General features: G+C 40.8%; 1 long non-coding RNA gene across 1 annotated transcript; it reads right to left on the minus strand.

Annotated features, from left to right (window-relative positions):
* Positions 1 to 9,155: 9,155 nt before the first annotated feature.
* Positions 9,156 to 11,713, minus strand: LOC130410473 (uncharacterized). The gene is made up of 3 exons (XR_008905015.1): positions 11,463 to 11,713; positions 10,633 to 10,767; positions 9,156 to 9,568 (listed from the first exon to the last, which is right to left on the minus strand). It is a non-coding gene; the product is annotated as an uncharacterized LOC130410473 (long non-coding RNA).

Genomic DNA, 11,713 nt, shown 5'->3' on the forward strand with positions numbered 1-11,713 from the left:
TGTCGGTTGGCAAACCAGCCAATGGTGCAAATTCGCCACCTGCTGGAATGGAGTGTGAACGAACGAATCCATCTACTTCTTTAGATTTATGGCGTGATGGAGTGTAAATTCAATTCAAGTTTATTTATATAGCATATGCATGGTTCCAAAGCAGCTTTACAAGGGCAAACAAGAAAAACAGAAAAGGTAAAATACAGCACAGTGCATGGTGTTTATAGAACAAGCAAGATCATTCTAATAAATAATATCTAATTAATGAATAAATAAATAAATGCAGTCTCTCGGTGAGCAAGCCAACACTGCCCTGTAAAGAGACTTGTTCCCTAAATTCTATAATCCAATCCCAGAAAACAAGCATATTTGGGCAAAATGTGATAATCATCAGTCACATCTGGCCTAGCTATGGCATAGCTGAACATATATGTCCCAAATATGATTCGATTTGCCATAACTTTAGAAATGGCGGGACTGTGCAATTGGTTCACATCTCGTTTTGAGGTATTTGGCCCAGATAACAATAAACACATGAGAACCACATATGTTTCAGACATGGCACACACTGTAAAAAATGAATGTGAAATTAACGGTAAAATCCTGTTGTTTTCACACAAAAAACCTGTTATCAGAAATTGTCCGTAAAAAATACGGAGAAACACTGTAAAATTCTCTGTGAAATTAACAGTGAAATTCTGTAGTTTTCACAGAGGAAACTGTTGTCAAAAAACGTCCATAAAAACACGGATAACACTGTCAAATTCTCTGGGAAATGAACAGTGAAATTCCAAAGTTTTCACAAGGAGTTTTTTTTCAACTCCACAAACACTTTTATCACCTTCACTTACAGACACCACTGTCACTTTATTTCTGTTGCACGTCTACAAAAGTTCTAATTGAAAATGAACACAAGTTTACATGTCGATGGTTTTGTTGACTCACTATGAGTCACTTTGTTCACTCATTATGGTGATGAGTGTTTGCTTTAGTTGTGGTCTTGACCCTTTGCTTTCCATGGGAAGAAGTCTTTCCCAAGTATTGACATCTATGAGTTGAAACACACTGACTCAGGTGGGTGGAAAGCTCAGATAAAGCTAACACATTAAATTATTTGGGTCGGAGAGTAAGAACATGTTCAAGAGTTTAGGTAGTGCTTTAAAGTTACTTGTTGTCCTCATTTATGATATTGAATGAAATTAATTAATATATTGAATGTCTTTAACAGCCAATCTAAGACATGACAAATGTTCTAGCAGATATCTAGAATATAACAGTTTGTCTCAACAATGGTGACAACAGAAAAAATCTCTAAAGATAAACGCAATGCATTCTGGGTATCGTCAAAGCACAAAACTCATCAATGACGCCCAGCATGCATTGCGTCTGTAAGCGTTTCATTTGTTAGTCACCACTGTTGAGATTCATACAGTGATTCTTGATGTCTGAGTCAAAGACAAATGCAAGCTTTTTAACGGTTCAAATACTTTTTATATTGATTGTTGCATGAAATGTGAATTTTAAAAGTAGATTCATTGAGGCGTTTGTAACAAAAAATACAATAAGTAATTAAACAATATCCCAGAAAAAGATTTAGTAAATAACTAATCGCACTTTCATTTGATTTGCCTCAAGACTATGTTTTATATAAAACAATGTCATAGCAGCACAAAGAAAACTGTAAACTTATTTATGACGGCTGAAAGACGGCAACTAAAGCAAACCCTGATCACAAAAACGGTGACTTTAAATAAACCAATAAAGCATCAAGTCATGGCTGTTATGCTGCAGTCCCTGTGAAGCAGAAGTGATGATCGTCTTCAGTATTCTGTCGTGTTTCCAAAATGAATAGTGGGTGTGGCTCATGTTTTCCACTGTGAATTGATTGGATGAATAAAAACAGGATGTTCCCGTAATTTTACGGTAGTTTGCTGGCAACCACAGCTGCTGGTATTTTTCCGTAAAAACTACGGAATTTGTATTATCTCCTTTCTTTTCTGAAATTAAATGTTTTGTGGGTCACCACTAAGCTGAAGAGTTGAGTCTGTGTTTAACTCACGGTCAGGCAAAGATATTCTGATGTCATGCTTGCATGTTGCTTTGTTTAAAAGTGACTTTAATAAAGAATTACAAAGAAATAAATTAAGTAAATGTAATGTTATCACTTTTTTGCATTTGGACCAAGTTTTCATTTTCTATAAAGAAATGTTGATATAAAATACTCAAATGTATTAAGTTCATACACAGTTTGAAGTTTGTTCCCTGAAGTTTTAAACTGCAAAGCTGTTTACGTTCTTTTCCTGTATTTTTTACGGAATTTTACTGGCAACCACAGCTGCCGGTATTTTTCCGTAAAAATTACGGAACATTTTTTACAGTGTAGGAAACATGAACTTGTGGCTGACATTTGGATTTTACTTTGAAAAAAACATGAAATTTCCTGCGAAATCAAGTGCGTCCTGCAGTCCTTTACAGCACCTTTCTCTTCTGTCCTCATAACTTTTCATGTTTAGGTAAGTGATGTTTTGACATTTTGAAGTAATTTTATTGAAAGGGTTAGGGCATTTTGTATACAGCAAATTCACTGGAGTTAAATTTATGGTGTACATTTCTTGGTGTTGCCCAGTGTTAAACCCGGAGTACATTTGAGTCTTCAAGTGTAAAACTGCATCTAAAAAAGGAGTTATTTTGCAGAGTAAAACTTTTAACTCTGTAAGCAGTGCATTTCCCGCAATCCTCAACAGCTCTTCAATTGGAAAACCACATGGAGAAGAGTCCGCAGTTCAATGGTAGCCAAGTTCCGATAATCTTTTAATAAATTGTGTGATAAACAAAATAGAATAAATGGTGTGTAATTCTGTTTAGTAAAACAAAAACGTTTGTTTTAAAGGTTTTTGTAAAGCTGCATGGATTCTGAGCACCACGTGCAGAAGGTAAGCCTAAGTGAATTAACATTAGCTTCAGTGTATTAGCTTCAAACATTACATAATATAAAAAGTTACGCGTATTTTATTATTTTTTGATAAACTATATGTTGCAAATGCATTAGTATTACATTAGTGATTTTACACATTGCGTACCTTTCCGAAAGATCATTAGAGGTTAATAAATGACGTTGTATTTGTTTGTGTCAGGTTTTGGCAGAGACGAAACAGACAGAATGGTAAGTTTAATTTGCAGAATGGATCGGTACAACGATATAGGTGAATATCCGGTAAGATGACAAAACAGATGGAAACTTATCCGTAGTGTAACCAAGTCTCTCTCTTTATCTTGCTGATAAAGCTGATGATGAATTCCTTGCAGGCGGGAAGAAGATACGCTGAGAAGATCGGGATAGTAGGTAGGAATACAGGTACGTATGGTATAGAGTCTGTGTCATGTGTAGACGAGATCAGACAATGAGTGAATGTTAGTCTGTGGTATAAATGAGTGCACTGCTGATGAGGTCCAGGTGATAGTGATTAGTAATCGGGTGACAATGAGCGTGTGAATGACTGAGTGGGCGGAGTGAGGGAATGAGTGGAGTGAGATGGTGATGGAATCCTGACATTACCCCCCCCTCCCGAGGCGGCTCTTGACGGCTGGGAAGAAGAGAGATTTTGCTGGCGACGAGGTCGCCCACGACCCCTGGGAGCTGGTCGGTCAGGATGGTCAGCATGGAACTGGGAGAGTAAAGCAGGATCTAGGATATCATCACGGAGTACCCAAGAACGTTCCTCTGGACCGTAGTTCTCCCAGTCCACCAGATACTCCAGACGGGGGCCTCGTCGCCGGGAGTCCATGATGGATCGGACTGTGTAGATGGACTCTTCTTCCACAGGAACGGGAGGAGGAGGTGCGTCATCCGAGGGTAAATCTGAGGGGACAGAAGAGACTGGTTCAGTGAAGGGTTTGAGGACAGAGACATGGAAGGAAGGAGAGATCTTGTACTGTGGTGGAAGGTTGAGTCTGTATGTCACTTCATTCAACTGCCTTTGGATGGTGAAAGGTCCAATGAATCGAAGACTCCGCTTACGGCAAGGCAGGCGGAGATGAATGTCCCTCGTCGATAACCATACCTTGGTTGGCCAGGTTGGTATTGAGGTGTATCGGAGCGTCGACGATCCGCTTGATCCTTGTGTCTCCGCACTGCCTGTTGTAGATGCACATGAGCTGAGTCCCATACCCCCTCGCTCTGATGGAACCAAAAGTCGACAGCTGGAACCTTGAGGGCTCACCCGACCAAGGGAAGAGAGGTGGCTGGTATCCCAGGAAACACTGAAAGGGGGTGAGCCCGGTGGTACGTTGAGTGAGGGAATTTTGGGCATATTCAGCCCAGGGGAGGTATCGGTTCCAGTTGTCTTGGTACTGGTGGCAATAAGTCCGCAGATAACGTCCAATCTCCTGAATCTTCCGCTCAGTCTGGCCATTACTCTACGGATGATATCCTGATGAGAGGCTGACAGTGACCCCGAGGAGCTTGAAGGCGTGCCACACCCGGGAGATGAATTGGGGTCCCCTGTCCGAAACGATGTCTTCTGGAATGCCGAAGTTTCTGAATACGTGATGAAACAAGGCTTCAGCAGTTTCTAAAGCTGTGGGTAAACCAGGTAAAGGTATCAGCTTGCAGCCTTTGGAAAATCTATCCACCGCAACGAGCACACAGGTAAATCCACCGGATCTAGGAAGGTCGGTCATGAAGTCCACTCCGATGTGTGACCAAGGGCGTCTGGGGATAGGTGAGGCACAAGTTTACCCTCAGGTAGTTTTCTGGGCGTGTTGGATATGGTGCAGACTGAGCAGCCACGGACAAATCTGGCGACATCCTCGGAAATAGATGGCCACCAGTACCGCTGATTGAGAAGCGAGAGGGTACGCTTATTACCTGGATGTCCAGAGCCCGGAGCTATGTGATCAGAGTCCAGAAGGGGAGTACGGAGATGTGGAGGTACGAAAGTACGCCCCTCTGGACGGAGCAGGATGGCGAGAATTTTCGAGAGATTTGCTGATCGATGTCCCAGAGAATGGGACTGAGGATTAAGGATGGAGGGAGGATGGTTTCAGTACTGATGTCCTCCGAAGATGAATGATAGAGTCGGGAAAGAGCGTCTGCCTTGCAATTCTTACTTCCTGGACGGTAAGAAACAATGAAATTGAATCGAGTGAAGAAGAGTGCCCAGCGGGCCTGGCGAGGATTCAATCTTCTTGCCTCACGAAGATATTCCAAGTTGCGATGATCTGTAATTACTTCGAACTGGTGATTAGCTCCCTCCAGCCAATGTCTCCATTCTTCTAAAGCCAATTTTATGGCTAGCAGTTCCCTGTTACCGATGTCGTAGTTCTGCTCCGCCCGGGACAGCTTTTTAGAAAAGGCACATGGATGGAGTCTGGGAGGCTTATCCTGTCGCTGTGACAGCACCGCTCCAACTCCTGTAGAAGACGCATCGACTTCAACGATGAAGGGGAGTTCAGGATTGGGATGGATGAGGATCGGTGCTGTCGTGAAGACTTCTTTGAGGCGCTGGAAGGCTTGGATGGCAGTGGGATTCAAGGACAGAGCCTTGGGTCGGTTCTTCAAGGAAGAAGTGAGAGGAGCACTGATGAGACTAATTCTTGATGAATCTTCTTTAGAAGTTTGCAAAGCCGAGGAATCTTTGAAGTTCTTTAACAGAAGTGGGTAATGGCCAGTCTTGGATTGTTTTCACCTTCCTCTGGTCCATCTGGATACCCTGCTGATCAATGATGTATCCCAGGAATTGAACAGAGGTGATATGGAACTCACACTTCTCCAGTTTAAGATAGAGATTGTTTTCTCTCAGTTTCTCTAGTACTTGAATGACATGGTAATGGTGTTCAGCAATTGAAGAGGAATAGATAAGAATATCGTCAATATAGACAATCACAAAGCGGTTGAGGTACTCACGGAACACTTCGTTCATGTACCCCTGGAAGACCGCTGGAGCATTTGACAGTCCGAAGGGCATAACTCGGTACTCATAATGGCCGGATGGGGTGACGAATGCCGTCTTCCACTCATCTCCATGTCGTATCCGTATCAAGTTATATGCACTTCGAAGGTCTAGTTTCAAGAATACACGAGCCCCACGCACCTGCTCCAAGGCAGCTGGGACCAGAGGAAGGGGATAGCTGTATTTGACGGTTTGAGAGTTGAGATGACGATAATCGATGCAGGGCCTCAACCCTCCGTCCTTTTTCCCCACAAAGAAGAAGCTAGAAGCGGCAGCGGAGGTCGAAGTGCAGATGAATTGTTGTTGCAATGCCTCCTCCACTTACTCCTATATGGCCTTCTGCTCTGGGATGGACAGTGGATAGATAAGACACTTAGGTAGAGTGGCTCCAGGTAGTAAGTCGATTGCGCAGTCCCATGGCCGATGAGGTGGTAGTTTAGTAGCCAGTTTCTTGCTAAACACATCCTGGTACGCCTGGTTCTCCACTGGAATTACTACTTGATGATCTACTTCAGGGCTCTCAACCGAGGTGGAACAAACTGGAACTTTGGACCTCTTCTGAGGTGTCGATGATGATAATGAGGATGATATTTTCTTAATGGTAGATAGACAGGACAAATGACAGGACTCGCCCCAACGCAAAACTTCCAACTTCACCAGACTTCCAATGGAGTGTCGGTTGATGTTTTACTAACCAGGGACATCCCAGGATGAGTTCAGCAGTGGACTCCTCCAGCACCATAAAGGAAAGTTCTTCAGCATGCAGACAACCTACACGCAGCGTCAGAGTAGGTGAGCAGTGACGAATTCGACCTCGACCCAGCGGTTTTCCCTGGATGGTTTGTATAAGGAGGTCTTGGGAGTTGTGATGTTTGCGAATGTTAAATTTTTGGAGAAGCTGGGTGGAGATGAAATTCCCCGCCGAACCGGAGTCAATAAGGGCTTGTGCTGAGATGCAAATGCGAGAGGTTACTATATACACAGTGATACGATTTAAGGCTTCCACTTTAGGATAAACTTGAATAGTGCTTACCACCGGGCGAGGGGGTCGAATAGGGCAAGTGCTGAGAAGATGATTATCTGATGCACAATAGAGACATAGTTTATGCAGAATTCGTTGTTGACGCTCTGAAACTGGGAGATGGGCGGAGCCAAGAGCCATAGGCTCTGGTGCTGGAGGAGATACTGATGGAAGCGAGGGCGGAGGACATACAGTGGGAATCGGAGAGTCACAGGCTGATAATCTTTGCGAAACTCGAATGGAATTTTGAATTAACTTCTCAATCCCCAGACTGTCGTCATAAACCACCATCAATTGACGAATGTTAGAATTCAAACCATGACGATAGGCTGTAATCAATGCTGTCTCATTCCATCCACTGGATGCCGCTAAGGTACGGAATTGTAAGGAGAATGTACTCACAGAAGATTTGCCTTGACGAAGATTGTAGAGTTGATCATGAACTGAAAAATCGGCAGCAGCTTGACCAAAGACTTCTTTGAAATGTTGTATGAAGGTGGAAAGGGATTAAACGACTTCTGAATTTGAATTCCACTGCGACTGTGCCCACTGAAGTGCTTGCCCAGACAATAGTGAGATGATAAAAGCCACCCGAGCTGAATCATTAGCAAATAGTTGTTCTTGCATGGAGAAATACAAATATATATATATATAATAAATATACCTGAAGAAGAAACCCACTGCAGTCCTCCGCCTCACCGGAGTATTTAGCTGGTCGGGCCATGGGACACGCTGAGGCAGTGAACGAAGCAGCAGGCGTTTGAGGACGTGAAACTGAAGAGGTTGGTTGATGAGAGGTGGTTGGGTTACCCGGTGAATTCGTCACGGATTCCGAAGGATTCTGCATGGTGGTCTGATCTTCTGTCAGGTTTTGGCAGAGACGAAACAGACAGAATGGTAAGTTTATAAGTTTAATTTGCAGAATGGATCGGTACAACGAAATAGGTGAATATCCGGTAAAATGACAAAACAGATGGAAACTTATCCGTAGTGTAACTGTCATGGTTCCACTACCATGTCATGTTTTATTCCTGTCTCAAGTGGAGCCATGGCATTGCCTGATGGTTTTATGTGGGAAAGACCTAGTTCTTTCTCGTGTCTTGTCATTGTTCCCTACATCTCGTTCCTCGTCAGCCTCTCCTTAGTGCTAATCCCCAGCACCTGTTGCTCGTTATGATCCTGTGTTTGTCTCCTATAAAGAGTCCTCATGTTTCATTGTCCTGTGCTCGTGCATTGTTTGCTGTATGCTGTACATGTCCATGTCCTTGTACCTGTTGTTACCTGGCTCCTGTTCCCTGTATAGTAAGTGTCAGTTTAGTGTTTGTTCCAAATGTTTGTTTTCTTAGTTTTAGTTTAGTAAGTCAGTGTCCTTGTTTGTTGTTAAAGTATATATATTCCTGTATTGTTTTCCCCCATCGTGGGTTTTTGTTTTGCCTGTCTTGTTTTGTTGTGTTTATTTGTTAATAAACATCCCTGTCACATCTACCGTCCGTGTCTGCCTGCAATTGGGTTCTCACGCCATGTCTCACATTGAGAATCATGACAGTAACCAAGTCTCTCTCTTTATCTTGCTGATAAAGCTGATGATGAATTCCTTGCAGGCGGGAAGAAGATACGCTGAGAAGATCGGGATAGTAGGTAAGAATACAGGTACGTATGGTATATAGTCTGTGTCATGTGTAGACGAGATCAGACAATGAGTGAATGTTGGTCTGTGGTATAAATGGGTGCACTGCTGATGAGGTCCAGGTGATAGTGATTAGTAATCGGGTGACAATGAGCGTGTGAATGACTGAGTGGGCGGAGTGAGGGAATGAGTGGAGTGAGATGGTGATGGAATCCTGACAGTTTGATCAACCCCCCACATAACAATTTTGTGTTGGCCCAGCTCCGGCCCACACCAATACTTTTCCCTCGGCCCACATACAACATTGAATGACGGCCCTAGGGTGGCCCAGATCCAAATTACAGACCATGACCAGATATGGGCCCCAACTGGTCCGCGCCTCCGCCAATTAATAAGCCATAACTGGCCCTGAACTGGCCCAGAGTAGGTTTTAATACTGGGTGCCGTATCGTAGCCAGAAGTAAACCAGATCAATGCCGGCTTTTAAAAAGAGACCCCCAAATTTAGCCATAGTACAGCCTATGATTGCCAAAATCATGTGAAAAAATAACTTCCAATACCTGAATTGTTTTTCAATAAACATTTTTTATTTACAAATAAAAATAAAGTGAACACATTGTGTTGAACATATTTTTATGTAAAACGGAAACCTTTAGACTTTAAATGAACAGTACCTTAACACTTGAAAAAATGAAACCGAATACGGACTAAATGAAAACGTTATAAACCAAAGAAAGACAAAATTAAACTTTATAAACAACATAACACATAACTGCGTGTGTGCACATGAAAAGGAAATGAATGTATTTCGTATGTGTTCGCACGCATAAGCTATTGAGGCTCTAAATGAGAGGCACAGCTATTTATCATCTCCTTTCTCTTCAGCCGTTCTCTTCTTCCTCCATCCCAATCCGGAGCAAGCTGAAGCCATCTCTGGATATGACCGTTTTTTTTGTTAGGGAATTTTTCTCACCGCAGCTGAAAGACATACATAATTATTAAATATAGTTTTGGTAATTTAAAAAAAAAAAATTCAGTTCATCGTTTAAAAAATGTTTAAGTGTGGAAACTATGGTGTAAATAAAATAACGGATAATGCACATTAAGTACACGCAATGAAAGGTGTAACAATTTTTTATTCATATTATTTAAATACTTTAAACAATCCATAATGTACTTTTTTAGATAAAAATTAAAATGAACATAACCTATAAACAGCATTATTTAATCTTAAGAAATAATTAGAGGGATTAATCCGCCTGTAGTTGTTCCAAGCATGTATACATTTCTTTGTTCTGTTGAACAGAAAGAGAGATATTTTGGAATAATGTTAGCAACCAGCTGTTCTGAAGCACCATTGACTGACATAGTAGGAAAAATGTAAAATGTAATCAAAAGTTCCCCAGAACTGTTTGTTTTCCTACATTACTCAAAATATCTTCTTTTGTGTTCAACAGAACCAAAAAATGAAATGTTTTTCCTACTACGGTGCTTCAGAACTGTTAGTTGTTAACATTATTCCAAAATATCTCTCTTTGTGTTCAACCGAATAAAGACATTTATACATGTTTGAAACAACTAGAGGGTGAGTAAATCAGACAGAACTTTCATTTTAAATGTCCATTACAATTTGTGACCCTGTCTGTGAAATCTAATTCTGAGAGAATGAGTATCAAAGTGTGATTTCAGTCATTCATTTCAATATGATTTAGATCTTTGACATGGCCATAGTCAGTCAATATTTAATGTATCAACATTATATTTTCACATAATGTTATGTACATTGTTATGATTTTAGGTCCAAAACAACTTCAGCTGGGTTTTCAAAGGCAGGGTCACATGTTTTAGAAAAACAATTTAAAAGGATTAATGCAATTTATACACAATTAGTACAGAGCACAGTGCTCTTGATTATTGATGATATTAAGCAGAAGAGCTGCAAATAAGTTTTTTATTGAAAACTTATTAAAATCCATATAAAACCAAGCACACAATCTCATATTTACTAAAGATATTTTTTAGAGATATAAATATACACTTACAAGTGTCAAGAAAAAGTTGAGGATTTAGTGGTCCTTTTGGGTCATGGCCAATGTTCCTCCTCTGAAATGGGTCAGAAGCTTATCTGTAGCTGGACTGGAGGAGTTCGGTCTCGCTGATGGTGGATTGGAGGACTTCTGCCAAATTAATTCAAAAATTAGGTCAAATATTAAGTGAATAATCCCATGTCAAAGATGTATATCATAAAGATGGAAACAAATTTTAAAGCTCATATAATCTCAGAAGTAGATTTTCATTAACAGTTTAGCCATTCCAGAATATAATGTGTTTAAGGATCCCTAATTAGTGATGTCTAAAACAATAAAGGACATTAATGAGTGCCATTCACTTGTATATAACATGCAGACACTTGAGCAGTTACAAATTAAGAGATTTATACATTTATAATCAGATACATTTTGAAATTATTGTATGTGTTATTTCATGTGAATACATTTTTAAATGAATATGTATCATGATTATATTGTATAAATCCTGACAAACAAGTAATACATTTTTAAACTATATAGTAAAACAAAGGTTAAACGTTTTAAATCAATACATTTAGTTGTTCCAAATGCCCCTATGCAGGCTGATTACATTAATATTTGTAAGCATAAATAATAGAAAAACATTGATCCTGTTGCATATTAAAATATCAGATGCAAAACCCTCTAAGAAATCCTCAGTCAACCTACGTTACTCAAATAATTTTGCTTCAAAACCCACTAAATAACACACTCTGGGTCTGAAAATACACGGAGGATTCAGATAAAATTACTCGTTTAAGAAAATTGTTCCAATTAACAACAACAGCACCGACCACACTTACCTAAAAACAGCCGTTGAAGAAGAGACGAGAAGAATCCTGGGCGGGAATATAGTTTTCGAATCCAAAGTAACCCGTGAACCTGACTCAAATCAACCAATCAGATGACGCGAGAAGCTGTCGTGATCATGTAAATCGCGCCAAAACAATTAACCAGCCAATGGATGAACTGATCCAGATGCAAACTGGTTGAAAACTTGGTGGGAGGAGTCGGAGTTCTGCGCACGCGCATAGACTGCACATTTGATTTAATT

The sequence above is a fragment of the Triplophysa dalaica genome, chromosome 21 (genome assembly GCF_015846415.1).
Source record: "Triplophysa dalaica isolate WHDGS20190420 chromosome 21, ASM1584641v1, whole genome shotgun sequence".
In the NCBI taxonomy this organism is placed as follows: Eukaryota; Metazoa; Chordata; class Actinopteri; order Cypriniformes; family Nemacheilidae; genus Triplophysa; species Triplophysa dalaica.